Source organism: Thamnophis sirtalis, unplaced genomic scaffold (assembly GCF_051295495.1).
Source record: "Thamnophis sirtalis isolate CommonGarterSnake01/CBP01778 unplaced genomic scaffold, rThaSir2_p1.2 scaffold_2, whole genome shotgun sequence".
NCBI classification, from domain to species: Eukaryota; Metazoa; Chordata; class Lepidosauria; order Squamata; family Natricidae; genus Thamnophis; species Thamnophis sirtalis.
The window spans coordinates 137470866-137487343 of NW_028261382.1; the positions used below are offsets into that span (position 1 = coordinate 137470866).

At 38.0% G+C, this 16478-nt stretch overlaps 1 protein-coding gene across 5 annotated transcripts in view; it reads right to left on the reverse strand.

Annotated features, from left to right (window-relative positions):
- CHD7 (chromodomain helicase DNA binding protein 7) overlaps positions 1-16478 on the reverse strand; it is a 217629-nt gene that overhangs the window by 190622 nt on the left and 10529 nt on the right. The window contains exon 1 of one of the 5 annotated variants that reach the window (XM_087707025.1): positions 5511-5665. The exons of the other annotated variants lie outside the window; for them this stretch is intronic. The gene's annotated coding sequence lies outside the window, so the exon portion shown is untranslated. Of the gene's footprint in view, positions 1-5510; positions 5666-16478 lie in introns of those variants that run through there. 5 annotated transcript variants of the gene reach the window in all.

Sequence of the window (16478 nt, forward strand, 5' to 3'; positions counted from 1 at the left end):
ATGCGACCAAAGCGGTTTCTGTGCTGTAACCGGGTCTGAAGCCAGACTGGAAGGGGTCAAGATAGTTAGCTTCCTCCAAGGTACGCTGAAGCTGGCGAGCCACCACCTTCTCAACAACCTTCCCTACAAAGGGGAGGTTGGAGACTGGACGATAGTTATTAAGAACAGCTGGATCCAGAGACGGCTTCTTCAGGAGGGGTCTTACCACCGCTGTCTTAAGCGCGGTGGGAAAGTACCCCTCCCGAAGAGAAGCGGTAACAACCGCCTGGATCCAGCCTCGTGTCACCTCACTGCTGTTGGCAACCAGCCAGGAGGGACACGGGTCCAGTATGCAGGTGGAGGCACTCACAGCTCGCATAGCCTTGTCCACATCCCCAGATACTATAGCAATACATGACATCATCTTTCCCAGGAGCTGTTATAGGAGGGATACGGGAACTATGCATTCCTTCTGAATTTGGTCACCAAAGCCACCAGACTGTCCCGACGATCCTGGGACAAAAACACCTCTCCCAATCTGGTGTTGATCACTGCTCCAAGATGCAGAAGATGGGTAGTGGGGACCAGGTGGCTTTTCTTGAAATTGACCAAGAAGCCATGGTCCTGAAAGGTTTGAATTGTTGTCTGAAGGTCTTGAAGCACCCTCAAGGAAGAGCCTGCTGCAGGAGAATATAGTCGAGGTAGCACTGCAGTCTCACGGAAATGGACCTGAGATGTGCAGCCAATGTTGCGAGAAACTTGGTAAAGACTCTTGAGTGCTGAGGTTTGGCCGAACAGCAGGACCCTGTACTGGTAATGAATTCCTGCATAGCAAAAATACAGGAACCTCCAGTGGTCTGAAATAACCAGTATATGGATAAGCCTCTGTCAAATCGTGCAAACACGCACACCTACAAACCCTCAGCTTCTTGCAGCTTCCGATTGCAGCTCAGCCCACTGAATTTGGCTGTTGGAGGGTCCAAGAATCCAATTGAAGTGTCCAATTTGTATGTCTCTACCAGGCAAGACTGAGTTGAAAAACTGAGCTAGGCAGAGAGGTAATGAGCCGTGGCTAAAGTTTGATGACTCAGTCTCTGGGCAGCAAGTACAAGTTAACCCATTCTTGGAATCTCCAGCAACACACTGGAGAATCTACTATCCCCTCCCCCACCCTATCACAGCCTCCATATTTCCAAGACAGTAGTGGCTAATAGTGTTACATTTACAGTGTACCAAGTAATCCCATAAACATATACCTGCTACTCTGCTACTTAAATAATCCATAAATACTCTTGCACTGAGTTTGCTTTATGAGAGTACAAAAATGTTACTTCAAAAAATATCTTGAGTAGAAGTAGAAACTATTTACTACTGTGGTATTGATAGAATTTTAAAAAGTAATAATTGGCTATGAAATAACATGAAATCACTGTAGTTCATTCATACTTGTTACCAACTAGGTAGTGATCAGTTCTCAATATTCTTTAAGCAGCCAAGAAGTAATATTTTACATAGATAAACACTAGGCTCAGTTCATATAGTTCATACTGACTGGCTAGTTCCACTTAAAGACATAGTCACTCACGACAGCCTCTTTGTCAGCCTCTACTTTGCTTGCTTGCTATTGGCTGCCATAGTAATAGGAAGGGTGGGGCTCGTGGTATTTGGGGAGAATTGCTAGGTGCTGGAGCAGTTATCATGAAGGGAGTTTTGTTCTCACCATCTTCTGCGCATGCTGATGGCTCATGTTTGGGCTTGGTCAAGGTCAACCATCTCTGCATACCAGCTGAATGAAGCCACTTGAAGATGCACCCCACATGACACCTTTGGGAGTTGCAGATTGGACATTGGGTTGGGGTAACTGGGGGGAGGGTCCTGGGTAAACATTTGATATGTACACGTTTTTTTATTTAGATCTTGCTCCACTTTAGCTGTTTTCATTTCATGTCCAGTGAAAGTACCTTTATCTCTACTTAAATGGAGTTGGGGGTTATCTTTCTTGGATACTGAATGAGGCAAGCCTGACACTCTTTTTGTCCTCTAAGAGGAAAAAATGGATGATTCCTTACCTTAGTCTGGTATATATTAGTCTCTATCGGAAAAATGTCTTGCTCAAAATATTTGACAAATCAATTTGATCAAAACTAGAATATTCATCAATACAATAGTTCTAACAGACTGTGGTCCATTGGATCACAAAGATTTGGAACGGAACAACCTAAGTAAATAACTTAAAACTTGAATTTACAGTTCCTGCTACTATTCTGTTTTTGCACAATAGTTGTCAAGTAACTTCAATTTAAATTGAACAAACTATCATCCAGGCTTAAAAAAAACTTTTTGGACCAATGGCAAATTTAAAATTTCAGATCAGTCCGAAGACTGTCTCACAAAGTAGCTATTAGCGGGGCAAAGAATCTTATTTAAACATGAATCAGCTGTTACGGTGGGGATACTCAATCACAAAATAAGCATTTAGTAAAAGTTTTGTTTATTTCTTCCTAATAATTTTAAAAATCAGACAGAAGAAAGGGACAGGTGGGTGCCATGGGCATATGCTAGCAATGTTAGAAAATGCGTTTTTGTGCTTTGTCAATTTGTTGTCTTAAAGCCATCATCTCCAGGAACCTAGAAAAAAAGCATACTTTATAATGTATAACAATGTAGAACAAAATATATATATTTTAAAAACCTCTGAATGTAGATTATATTACAAAGCTAAAATATTTTCCAAGCCCAAATATTTCATCTAATTAAAGAATTGTAAGCTTAAAAATATCTCAGAAAAGAAACCCAGTTGACAACAATCCAGCTGCAGCTTGATGTCCATTGACTAATATCAGCCTAATTGCAGCCTTTACAGCTTGCCTCCATGGTACAATAATTGTTTTATATAACCTATGATGTTGAGACAAGAAAACTTGAAAAGAATTAAGAGGATTTTATAGTCTGGGTGGATTAACTGGCATTAATGAAGTTTAAGTATTTAATAATAAGTTATCACAAAAATAAAGACCTGATGTCAACGTTTATGTGAAATAACTCTATAGAATTTTTACACTTTGGTTTTCATATGCAGTTAAAATAATGTCACTATGTAGAAGTTGCAGGATTGGTTCTATGCTTTCTTTTACAGTTTACAGTTATGTAAATCTATGTAGGGATAATAATATTATGCTCTTTTTATTGAAAAATTGCATAGCATCATTTATATTTAAAGAACTGCACACTAAATACATCTGAGTAACATTACTACAATTCTCATTAGGAAATGGGCTTCCTTTTATATGCTTTATATGCTTTCCTTCTTACAAAAGAAAAGCCTCTTCAACTTCTTATTTACGTATACGTCTAGGATTTGATGTAATGTCTTCTTTTGTAAAATGATCATAGGAAGAAAGGACAGGATCTAATAATATAGTATTATTTTCACAAACAGACTCAAAAGCATCCCCCTGTGGTAAAAATAATGCCTTCCTGGCTGATATTTTTCCCAAGTCCAAAGACAAAAGTGAGCAATATGAATAGTAGTACCAGACATGGAGCTTGCTTCATGAAGCACCTTACCACTGGAGATCAGATTGATCCCAATCTTTGCCCATGGACGGAGTCAGGAACTGTTATTACTCTGAGATTTTTAGTTTCAACCTGCAGTTTATTTGTTTGGATCAAGTGTTTTGTATTTATGTGTATATTGCTAGGGTCTTTGATGCCTCTAAGCTTGGCAGTCAAGCTCAGACAACACCAAGGACTTCACATGTCAATCCTGAACTATGAATATTGTCTCTTATTGATATACGTATTGCTGTTTCAATCATTAAAAATTTAATAATCACAGTTTCTAAGTATATTTTTAGCATATCCCACTGCAAGAACATAAATAGAAAGGGATAATGTCATGGCTTCTAGCACTTGGATAAACAAGTGTGAATAGAGTATTCCTTCAAAGTAAAAACAGCCATCCTGCTGAAACCTTTTCATAAATAAAATTTTCTGGTGTATATAACGTTTTGTTACAGTAAGTGGGAATTATTTTAATATAAAATAACTGGGTTCTTTATGAATGAGATAACTTCCAATTATGACACCTGTCCAGGAACTCTTAACAAAGTAGGAAAACAACAGTACTATCCCTCTAGATCTGTTATTCAAAGGCCCCAGAATATGATAATTAAAATTCCTAAAACTAATGAACATTTAATGATCCTCCAGAAACTTATCTCAAACATTAGCATAGAAGAAAACCATATCCATCCATCAAATGTTGGTGGACAAACGTGCTTGAAGAAATTACTGAAATCTTTCTGGGCAACAATGGGGATGGAGCACTGTCAGAAATTTCCCCAGCTGTATTTCAGGTTACGCAGTGGCTGCAATTCCTTTGCTAGGGAGGAGGAGTTACTATGTTAGTAGTGCAATGATAGGGAGGATGTGCCAATTGCATTTGAGTATATTTGAGAGAACTACACTGTTGGAAAAAGATAAACTCACTTCTGGTTTACTGAATGCTAGCTGCCCAGCAATGGCCCTCATCAGCTCCTGGACATTGTCTTAGAGCTGCTGCTTATGATAGAACTCACAAGAAGTTCCACAAGATATTTCCATGCCCTAAGAGGTCCAGTATAACCTTTTAGTCAGGGACGCTCAAAAATATGGTTGCTGTGCTGTGCCATAAGGTTCAATACTCTTCCCTATATTATTTAACTTCTATATGAAGCAGAAGAAACAAGTCTTCCATGTATTTAGGTGAGAATTTAACAGTACGCTGAAGGTATTCCGCTGCATACCATCACCCCATGTTGAGCCAAGGATCTATCTAAGGTTAAGCCTATTATCTGTAGTGGTGTGGAAAGGGTGAAGTAAGCTTATATTTAATCCTTCAAAACTGGATTTATTAAAGCTGTATATTATTAAATATCTAGAAACATGTTTTGGTAGTCATTCTGGTTATGTTCCTCCTGAAGAAGTTGGCTCATGATCTGTTGATTCTCTTGGTCAATGTCTATTTCCCAGATTGTTGGGGGCAATATGCTGACTCTCTGTAAACCGCTTAGAGAGGCCTGAAAGGCCTATGAAGCGGTATATAAGTCTACTGCTATTGCTATTCTTAAAATAGTAGATGCTACAATAAAGTTGGCTTCTGTTCAGCTTTGACTGCCTTAGTTATGATCATACCTGAACTAAGATGCCCTGCAGGTGATAATTCATGTTTCGATCAAAACTACTTTAGAATTCTACAGCAAATCCAAAGTGTCTAGGTGGCTGGCAGGTTAAGCCCGCTACTGAGGGTATCATTGCTTAGGAAAGTACTGTTGTAGCTACCAAGAGGCTTCTGGACCAAATACAAAAAGCATTGTCATGAATGTAAAGCTTTATAGTGTAGCACTGAAAATAAATCAGATATCACCTTATCAAACCTATAAAGTTATAGCTATAAACATCCAAAGAAGGCTCTGAGAGTTTCCCCCCTCCATGTGAAGTTAAAGCAAACTAGACTAAATGATTGGGGGGGGGGGGTGTTCCGTTGTTACCTTATGCTTTCAAATGACCTGCCCATCTTGCGATTTGTACAACTTGGCATTTTAAAAGGTGGTTCCATCAGATTTTCAGCTCTGGTTTATATGCACAGCTTCCAGATGGATAGTGTGTTCCTAATAACAGGTGGAATACTTTGCTTCGTCTTTTCATATTTTACAGATCTTTTCTACAAAGAAACATGACAGAAATGGTCTGCTAGGAAAGGTGTGTTACCAGCCATTGGTATATTTATTTCACAGGGATTCCAAAGTAATGACTTGAGGTTACAAATCAATGATTTATTTAAAATGTGTCCACGTGATCAAAAAAGACAAAAAGTAAGTTGGTGTGTTGAACAGTATCATAGCACCATGTCAGGAAAAATAATCTGGAAATGTAACTCACGAGTTCATCTTTTGGTAAATGTGAGTTCTTTAACTGGTATGCTGTCCATGGGAACTAATATTGCTTTTACATAAAGAATGTTTTACAGACCATCATCAGTAGTAAAGTGAATTGGTGGTATACTTGACAAAGGCAATAATATTTCTTATTGCCATACAAAGAGTTTTCAACTTATACCAGGAATTGGGACTGTAATTTCCACTGCTAAGCGATGTGATCATAAAGCACGACCACATTACTAGTGCAGACTCAGTTGATGTCATTAACTGAATCTCACAGTTATAAGGTAAACCAATCTCCTCCCAGTTTTCCACAACCAAGTCAGTGAATAAGATTGCAGGAAGTTGCAAGTTGCAGGTGGATTGCAAGCAGACCAGCAGGCAGGTAACTTGCAGTTGCCAAGTGCAGAAGTGCACAAAGAAGCGTGTGAGGGTGGGAGGGAGTCACAGCAAGGGTCAATGGAGATGTCTGGTATATGGAGATGCAAGAGAAGATGGCAAGGTTCTGGAAGGGTGTGTGAAAGAACTGCAGGGTTATTTAAAATAGGCTCAGTGAGGGTTAGGAAGGATGCACAGTGATGGAAGAAAAGTGTGGTGAAATTTGAGAGGGTACAGTGGTCAACACAATATGAGCACAGATAGACTGGGAGAAGGTGTACAAGAGGGGGGGGGGACTTACTCTTAATGATTTGCAACATTCCCTGCAATCTTCACCACTGACTTTCTGGGGAAGCCAGAAGGTTGCAATTGGTGATGCTATGATCATGGTGTGTGTGTCTGTGTGCCAGAACTCAGAACACCAGTTCTAACCACCATTCATTCAGCACTGCTGTAACTTGAAATGGTCAGAATGAATAGTCATATATCAAGGACTTTGATGAGATAGGTGGGGAAAAAACACACAAATAAATTAAACAACCAAATCCTGACTGCAAAATAGTTGCAGTGAAATATTTACATGAGCTATGTTGTTATATAAGTAGTCACTGATGATGTTAGCTAGCTGGGTAATGAAATATCTGCAAGCAACTAAGCTCAGAGAGCACCAAGGACTCCACAGTTCAAACCTCAGCTACATATATATTCTCTTCTACTGGAATTAAGAACAATTATATTTCAAAACTCCCTCACCGAATATGAACACAGATTGCATTAAAGAGACACAAAGCACTGCAAAAGTATAACAGAGGTATACGGTCACAATGTCAGTATTCATATCAGAACGCCACAGTTGAACCTCCTAAATATTTACACATATATCCATTAAAATATCTATAAAGCTAGCATTGCTATAGTGGTAATTTCACATGGTAAGTATACTGAAGAATATTAAGGCCCCACCTAAATGTACAAGTAGGACATGCTAATAATGTTGGTATGTAATGATTGTAAGAGGCACAGCGGAGAGAAACAAAAAAAGCATAATGAAGACCATCATTACTTCTTCCTGTCAATCTTCAAAAATAACATTTTATCTGATAATGCTTATCAGAAAAATATCTTGATAAAGCAAGTTAAACTATATTTCTATATCTAATAGTGGGTTTTGAAGGGTTTTGAAGTACTTCCCAGATCAACTAGGGTAATCCAAGGCCTGAACTTATTATGGTTCCTATATATTTAACAACAGAGAGACAAGAAATGTGTACTAAGAGACAAGATTCTATATTGTAGTAAAATATGCAGTGAGACCCAGTTTGGTGTAACGGTAAAGAATGAGGCAGCAAACGGGAGATCATGAGTTCTAGGCCTGCCTTATTTACAAAGTTAGTTCCTATCATCCATACTACTAGCTAAATTGACTGACTGGAGTTTGTAGTTCAGTATAATTTGAAAGGTACCATGTTGTTTATTTCTAATGCAGGAAGTATTAATATGGCCAAATAGCTTTTCTTTTATTCTTCCTAATTTTCTTTAAAACAAACCAAAGCCCTTACAATACATATAAGTATATTTAAGAGATGTAGTGTTTGTAATTGTCAGGATAATTATGCTTTAGCTTCATTATTAATCTTGATCAAAAAGGAAGATAAATTTCTTTTTTTAAAAAATAGCATTGCATCTGTATAGCCTTAATTGTAAAGCAATATATTCTAATACTTCTATCAAACAATTGGCCATTTATTTTTATTCTACTATTGGGCTACAGAGTCGTAAAAGGGGAAACCAAAATAGATTTAGACTTTTTCTTTAAAAACAAAGCCTCCAAAATCAGAACTTCAGAATTTAGTGGCAAACTAAACTTCTCAGTTTGCTGAAAGATTACTAACAGCTGCTCTAGTAAAAATAGGAAAAGTACAGGTAGTTCTTGACTTACAACTATTCACTTAGTAACCGTTCAAAGTTACAATGGCACTGAAAAAAGTTACTTATGAATATTTTACAGACTTATGACTGTTGACACATCCCCTTAGTCACATGATCAAAATTCAGATGTTTGGCAATGGGTTCATGTTTATCACAATTGCAGTGTCCACCTTTTGCGACCTTCTGACGAGCAAAGTCAATATGGAAGCCAAATTCACTTAACAACCATGTTACTAATTTAACAACTGAAAGGTTGTAAAATGGGGCAAAGAAAGGTTGTAAAATGGGGCAAAATTCAGTTAACAACTCTCTTGCTTAACAACTAAACCTTTGATCTCAATTGTGGTTGTAAGCCAAGGGACTACCTATATAACTCATTGAGTTAAGTTGCTTTGTTCTGTCACTTACATATACCTTTACAGATATATAGTTCTATATTACATTTTCTATTCTCTACAATTTGTTGGAAATCCATTTATAAATTTTACTATGAAAATATGCTGAATTCTACCTTATTTTTGCAGCATATGCAACCCTTGCTGCTCATCCACGTATTTCCTTCTTCATTTAACTGTTCCCTCTCCTAAGTCTTCTATTTCTGCATCCCGAAGTAGCAGTGAGATGCTAACCCAGCTCCATCTGTTGGCTATTAAGCTTACAAAGCTGTGATCCTTCTAGTTCTTACTGCAAAATTCAGGAAGAAGAGGCTGCAAGTGTAACCAACAAAAATTATTTTGGTTATCTCTCTGATACATTCAGTTTACCAAATTGCTCTTCTTTTAGGTAACTTCATACAGAAAAAAAGTTATCAGATTAAAAAGAAAGCAAGTTTCACATTTTATATCACTTATAGAAAAATTAACTAATAAAGCTAGAATGACATTTCTGTCAAAATTCCTGATCTATCCATTGGTACATAAATCATTAGGGTTACAATTATCTGTAGTAAGATAACTAAAAATAGCCTATTTTTAAAAGGCCAGGTTATGTAGGTAGTCCTCAACTTGCTACTTACTATTCTTTCAGTGACTGATCCCTGAAGTTACAGCTATTGCAGTGTCCCTGCAGTCACGTGATCAAAATTTGGGCATTTGGCAACCCACCCATACTTACGATTGCAGGGGTGCTTCAACTGCCACCATGCTTCAACTGCCACCATCTATGACTTTTGGTCTGCTGCACTCCACATTCCCCTCCAGTCCAGCTGACCTTTACTGCATTATTCCCACTGTTGACAAGGCATGCCCGCCCCAGATCCTCATGAGTCAGGTACTGGCTACATGAAGCTTTTCAACGCCCTTTTCCTTGCACAATGTAGGGAAGGGGCCTCATGTGGCCAGCAGTTGCTTTGTGAAAGGGCAGGGTGGGCACACCTTGTCAGTAGTGGGAATAAGATGATGAAAGTCAGCTGGGGTGGGAGTGTGCAGGGTGGCATGACCCTCAAATTGCAGCAGTGACTGCAGCGGGAAATTCCTAGGGCATTGTGCTTCCAGGAAGCTGTGGCTTTGTCCCAGGCTGCTGGGTTAGACTGGAGCAGCAGATACTTTGAGGGGCAGCTGTGGCATTACACGGCATTGTAGCTCAGGGTCTTATTGCAAAGTAAATTCTGATGCCAACTGTGGTTGTAACTTGAGGATTACTTATATAAAATTATTTAATTACATCTTTCTTATTACATACAAATCATTGCATGATTTATACATTTAGGCCAAAGTTTGGTTGTAGCAGTCATTATTTATTAACAAAAGAAACATCTTAAATCAAATCAAACTATTATTATTTTTAATGTTGGCCACTCTGATTGGCAGCTGAATCACAGTCTTTCAAACTTTTCTTGGAGATGCCAAATATTCCACTGGGAAATACATATTTATTTTTCACACTTCTGAACTGCCCATCTCCCTCAAAGAGTGATTCTGCTCAATCTCTAAACTTTGCATTTAGTAAGATGCCTTGCAGATTATATGTGAGGAAAGAGTAGTTTATAGCTACCTTTTGCTGTAGAAAAAATAGAATAGAAAGGGAAGAAATAGAAAAGACTGGGGTTAAGTATGGGAAATAATGGTTTCCACTGGGTCTGAACAAGATTCACACACAAAATTTTCAAGTGACTACTTTTAAAGAAACCTTGGAGTCTTTCAGATTCAGATTAAATCTGAAGAGGTACAGTTTAAAAAAAACTACTATAATTTAAGAACCATAACATTTCACCTGACAGTAACTTCAGTGTATAATTAACCTCATCCTTCCATGTGCATACTTGTCAACAAGCAATCTGAATACTATGCACATTATAACCATACAGTCCTTCCCTGTGAGAAAAAGGTTGTATAAATTGGTCCTAGCTATATTTAGTACCTATATCAAGTTAACCTGCATACAAATGAGGCAGGCAAAATTACTTTTAAGAAGCTGTCATATAAAGTTGAACTATTCGTCCATATAGCTAAGCTCTGTCTCAACTTAAAATACAGTGGTTCTCCAAATATTTCTGAGAAATGTCCTTATCCAATTTCAGATGCTATTCATTGAAAGTTACCTTTTTATATGCAAAAATGTATTTATCCACAATAAACAAGAGCATGACAGTTGTATATAACTGTTCAAGCATCCTAAATTTTTAGTTAAAATTGGCAATGCTTCAGAGGTAGATTATTCAATTTTTTTCAAATGCAGTATACTTTTTCAGATATTTTTCATTAGTATAAGTTACGTTATAATTAGATACATAACCAGCTTTAAAGTCATACAATTGGTAAATGAACTAAGTCAAAGCTATAGAAACATTCCATAATTCATCATAGTTTCATTATTCCGTTAGTTCATTCAAAACTAATTTTAAAATATATAGCAGAACTCCAGGCACAAATTGTTTTCTAATTTATTTATTTTAGAAACTTTCTCCTTAAGTTTATATGTGGAGCACGAAGCTCCTGCAGCGGCTGCCTTGCCTTTTTGTCAAACAAGGAGTCCGGGAGCTCCTAACATCTCTTAATTGCCGTTGTGCTTTCTAGTATTTAAGGAGCGCGAAGATCCTGTATCTCATTGACAGCTTAAAGATTGAAAGATGCCCTCAGCGGCTCAAGTCGAGACTCTTACCGCTAAGGGAGGTCCAGGGACTCTACCTTCGATAGGGAGTCAGCGGGTAACATTCACATTTTGACACATCTGTCCTCACTGAGGGACTGAGTCAAAAGCTGGGGAGCCCTACCTACAGAGGTGTGTCCTCACAGCTCTGACACTCAGTCCAATCAGTGAGCAGATGAAGTCAATCCATTCCTGGATGCTATCTCAACCACAATGGAGATTAAATGTGGTGCAAAGCAAACATAGTGAAAATAAAATAACTAGTCTATTTATGCTCAAAATTTTCATTAGAAGGATGTTAGAGGGATGATTTCTAAATTTTTTATCAAGAACATAAATGATAGAAATTCTTTATACTGGGAATATTACATTTTAAAATGGAATTTGTAAACTTCAGAGCAACCAACTAAATTGAGTCTTCATTTCTATATAAACCATTAGAAATCCAAAATTATTCAAAACAGAGAGTAGATTAGCAGTTCTGAACTTTAAACTGTATTACCATGCTAATTTGTTTAACACTGGTCTCAGAGTGGATTATATCTCCTTATGGCTCAGCTAATTCTATAGAAGGCGCAAGATTTCCAGATGGTCTGCATAAATATACAAACAGAAATAAACAATTTGTAAGAGATCATGCAATAATAAATAATATATTGATGTCTGGTACTAACATAGAAAAATATTAAGTCCAGATTTCTCCCTTCTCACTTCCTATTAAATGTCCGTTTATTTTAAAAAAGTAATAAGAAATTTGTTCAATGGTGACAGACAACTACAAACAGTCATTGGAACTCAGAATTTATATATGACAACTGCAGTGAGACTATTATATCCTCAAAAATGGAAAGGTTTAACACCACCCACAATGGAGGATTGATTGGTGAAGATGATGGAGTAGTTTGCAAAGACAGATAATTTAACTTCCTTGATCAGCGAAAAGACAGTATCTACATTTAGAGCTGTGTGGAAACCCCTTATAGATGATTTGCATGGAACGGAAAAAAAATGCACTTATGACTTGTGGTTTTAATGATTAGAAAAAAACTGGATAATGGAAAAAACTGAACATTTCTGTAAGAGATAATTTTTTAATAATACATGTATTTGCTGAGGAGAAAATCAGAAGTTTCTTTTTATTTTATTCCACTTGTTTTTCCTTTTCCTTTCCTTTCTTTGTTCTATTTCATGTTAGCTGTTATATTATGTTTAAAACTTTCGATAACATTTAATTTAAAAAAATAAATTTGTTCAGTAGAAGCTCAATAACTCATTTAGATTACAAGATTTTATTACCAATGAGATACAACCTTTTGATACTCGTTTCAAAAGAGTCTAGTTTACCTGACATTTTATCTTCAAAGAAGTAGCATAGCACTATAGCACAGCATTAGCAGTGGTGGGTTGCAGGCGGTACACCCCGGTACGGGCGTACCAGAGCCTGCCCGGAGTACCGGGTACCGTTCCAGGATGGTGCTCCGGAAGGCCCACCCGCACTCCTTACCTGTCCTTTAAAGCCATTGGTGCTTCCGTGCACAGCGCATACAATGCCTGCGTGATGCTCCGCCGAGCAGCTGGAGCATTGCAAAGGCGTCGCTGGAAGGTAACGGGATCCGGACCCACCACTGAGCTTTAGAATTGTACAACACAGAGCTAAAATTGCAGAAATAAGGATAAACAATTTAATTTAAAAATCTTATAGCAGTGATGGCAAACCATTTCGGCACCAAGTGCCCAAAACATTGCACACGAAAGCCAAAGACCAGCAGGCCGGTGCACAGGTGCCTGCCAGCCAGCTAGTTTTTTTGTTTTTAGCACACCATTTGGTCTTTGTGCGCACTGGAGCACCAGAAACCTGAAAACTGGCTGGCCAGCATGCCTGCACACAGCAGAAACCAAAAGAGCAGTGGCAATGGCACGCATGTCCACAGAGAGAACTCTGCATGCCCCCTTTGGTAGGTGTGCCATACGTTTGCCATCACGGTCTCATAGCATGCAATTTATCTTGCTTTATTGTATATTGGTGAACTATAAACTCAAAATCTGAACAAGAATCTGAAGAATCTGAATCTCAGAATCTGAACCTGCACGACCAAATTAATGCAGAGTTTGAATGCAGTAACAGAAATGCAAAAATAATAATTTCAGGTAAAAGGAATATTAAATTTATTCTGAATAAATTGCAAAATTGGATAATTTCTCCTCTAAAAGTTGTTGGAAATATAATGAGCAAGTCATATCGTTTTTCCCCACATCTGGTGACAACGTTCTAAAGCTCAAAAATTACACTGAAAATTACACAGGATAACAAAGTTTTTGTATCTTACAGATTTTTGGCTACTAATCGTGAAAATAACTTGTAACTTAGCCTATCAAATATTACGTTATAGAAACCTTCTTTCTTTATACTATGGCAATGTACATGCTTTAATACCTATTGCACACTTTAAAGAAACATAAAAACATGGTACTGTTAGTACATCCGGTATACCAGGTACTGGAGATCTAAAAGTCGTGGCTCTACTGCTTGAAATGAATCTCGAATATACCAAATATTGTTGTTACATATGCAAATGTGAAAGTCATGCAAGACAATCACATTACATTAAATAAAATGGCCATTCTAAGAAAATTTGGTTCCAGGATAGAAATATGTGGCTATTGAACCACTTGTTGGCCTGACAAAAGATATTTTGCATCCATTTGGAATGATGAAAAATTTTGTGAAACAATGAAGAAGGAAAATTATGTTTAAATTATTTGAGACTGAAGTTTCCAAGAATAACTGATGCCAAGATTAAAAGAGGCATTTTTGTTGATTCACAAATCACATACATTATCAATGACTAGTGGTTCAAAGATTTGTTAGTAGGACGAGACAAAATTGCCTGGAAACCATTCAAGGATGTAGTTGAAAATGTTCTTGGCAATTACAGAACACCAACTACATTCCACTGGTTGACAAACTTCTTACAGCATATGAGACTATGAAATGTCACTGAAGATCCATTTTCTGCATTCACACTTGAACTTCTTTCCCTATAATCTAAGTGCAGTCAGTAATGAAAATGTTGAAAGGTTTACCAGCATACTATCACAAGGGAAAAATGGCATCAGGACAACTGAAATCTATCATTGCTAACCCTAACCCTAACCCTAAGCCCCAATTATGGGAGGAAGCTAACTGCTTCCATCATCTGTCAATCGGCTCGTCATAAGAGTCCATCACGACAGAAACCCAATATTTTTACTGTTGCCTATTTGTGTTTTTTTTATTTGTGCTGATAAATAAATAAAGGGAGACTAGTATAGATCTATTTCAAGCTATTTAGCTCTCATCAGCTAGCCATACCCTTACTGGGATTCGAACCTGTGCTGTATTGCATCTTAGGCAAACGTCTTAGCCATTAAGCCACAGGTCTCCTCCTTATCAGCTGAAGCCAGGGAAGAAGGTAAATATTTAGAGTCACAACTCCTGGTAAGCCCCAATTATGGGAGGAAGCTAAAAAAAAAAACACCACACACACACACACACACATATATATGGTGGTCTTGTATTTGGGTCTTTTCCCATGTAAGATTGAGATTGTCATGGAAACGTTTCAGCGAGGTCCCATTCGCCATCTTCAGGCTGGTGTTTTTGGCTTCGTGCTTGTGCGAGCTTGTTCTGTGCCTTGGTTCTTGGGGGGTAAGTAGCGGTTGGTGTGTGTTTTTTTCCGGTAGATGGTGTGTCCTAGGGAGTCACCAACCACTACTTAAGCACACAATCCCATCACCACCCTGCACAGATCAACTCTGTAGCCAAGACCCTCATCTCCAGAACCAACAAAGACCATCTGAAAACTGAATTACACACTCTCACAAACCTATTAATCTCCAACGGATTCCAAAGAAAAACAATTACCAATCTAATCCAAAAGTAGACACCCCCCCCCCCCCCAAGAACCGAGGTACAGAACAGGACAACGGCATCGCCCTCCTCCCTTACATCAAAAGCATCACAGATAAAATCAGCAAAATTCTCCACACGCACACTATCAAGACAGCCTTCAGCACTGGCCAAAAAATACCCAACATCTTAAGAAACCCCAAAGACAAGATCCAGCTAGAAAACCAAGGAGTTTACAAAGTACCATGCAAAATCTGCCCTGCCACATACATAGGACAAACTAATAGGAGAATAAATGCATGCATCGCAGAACACAAGAACGCAATCAGAAAAAAAGAAAAAACTTTCTCCCTTTTCCAGCACCTTAAAGCAATAGGACATGAAATTGATTTTGAAGGAACCAAATTAATCTCCAAAACTGAACACTTCAACAATAGAATAATTATGGAAGCCATCGAAATGGAAAAACACCCCCACAACATGAATAAACGTGACAATACCTCCCGCCTACCAGAAATCTGGAAACCAGCCCTAGTCAACAAACGAGCCCCACCCACCACCCAGGTCATTATAACACAAAATAACAATGGACACACAGCCAGCACCTCAGCCACACAGGATGATACAAAACAACTGACCAATCTACAAACATTAAATCCATCTACCAATCAGGATACAACTACACAGCCAATCAACGCACCTACAGCAACAAAGCCAGAACTCCACACACCCCACCAAGATTTATAGAGAGACGGCAGCTCCGACCATGCTTTACTCGCACAAGCATGAAGACAAAAACACCAGCCTGAAGATGGTGAGTGGGACTTTGCCGAAACTTTGCCAAGACAATCTCAATCTTACACGGGAAAAGACCTGAATACAACAAGACTAGGATACCTACACCCGTGAAATCTACGAACATTTTCGTAGATTTTCACGGGTGTAGATAGGCTGGTCTTGTTGTATTCGGGTCTTTTCCTATGTAAAATTGAGATTGTCTTGGCAAGGTTTTGGTGAGATCCTACTCACCGAACAAGACCAGCATATAGATAGATAGATAGATAGATAGATAGATGGATGGATGGATGGATGGATGGATGGATGGATGGATGGATGGATACACATACACACACACATTATATTAAAAGTTTATTTCATTATTTCTCAAGATTCCTACATAATAGACTCATCTGAAATTATATTTGTATTCAGCTTGAAGGCAGTCTATTTGCTTTTCAAATAGCAAAACTTTTGAAACAATATTTGTCAGCTGTTATTCATAGCAGAATGAAACA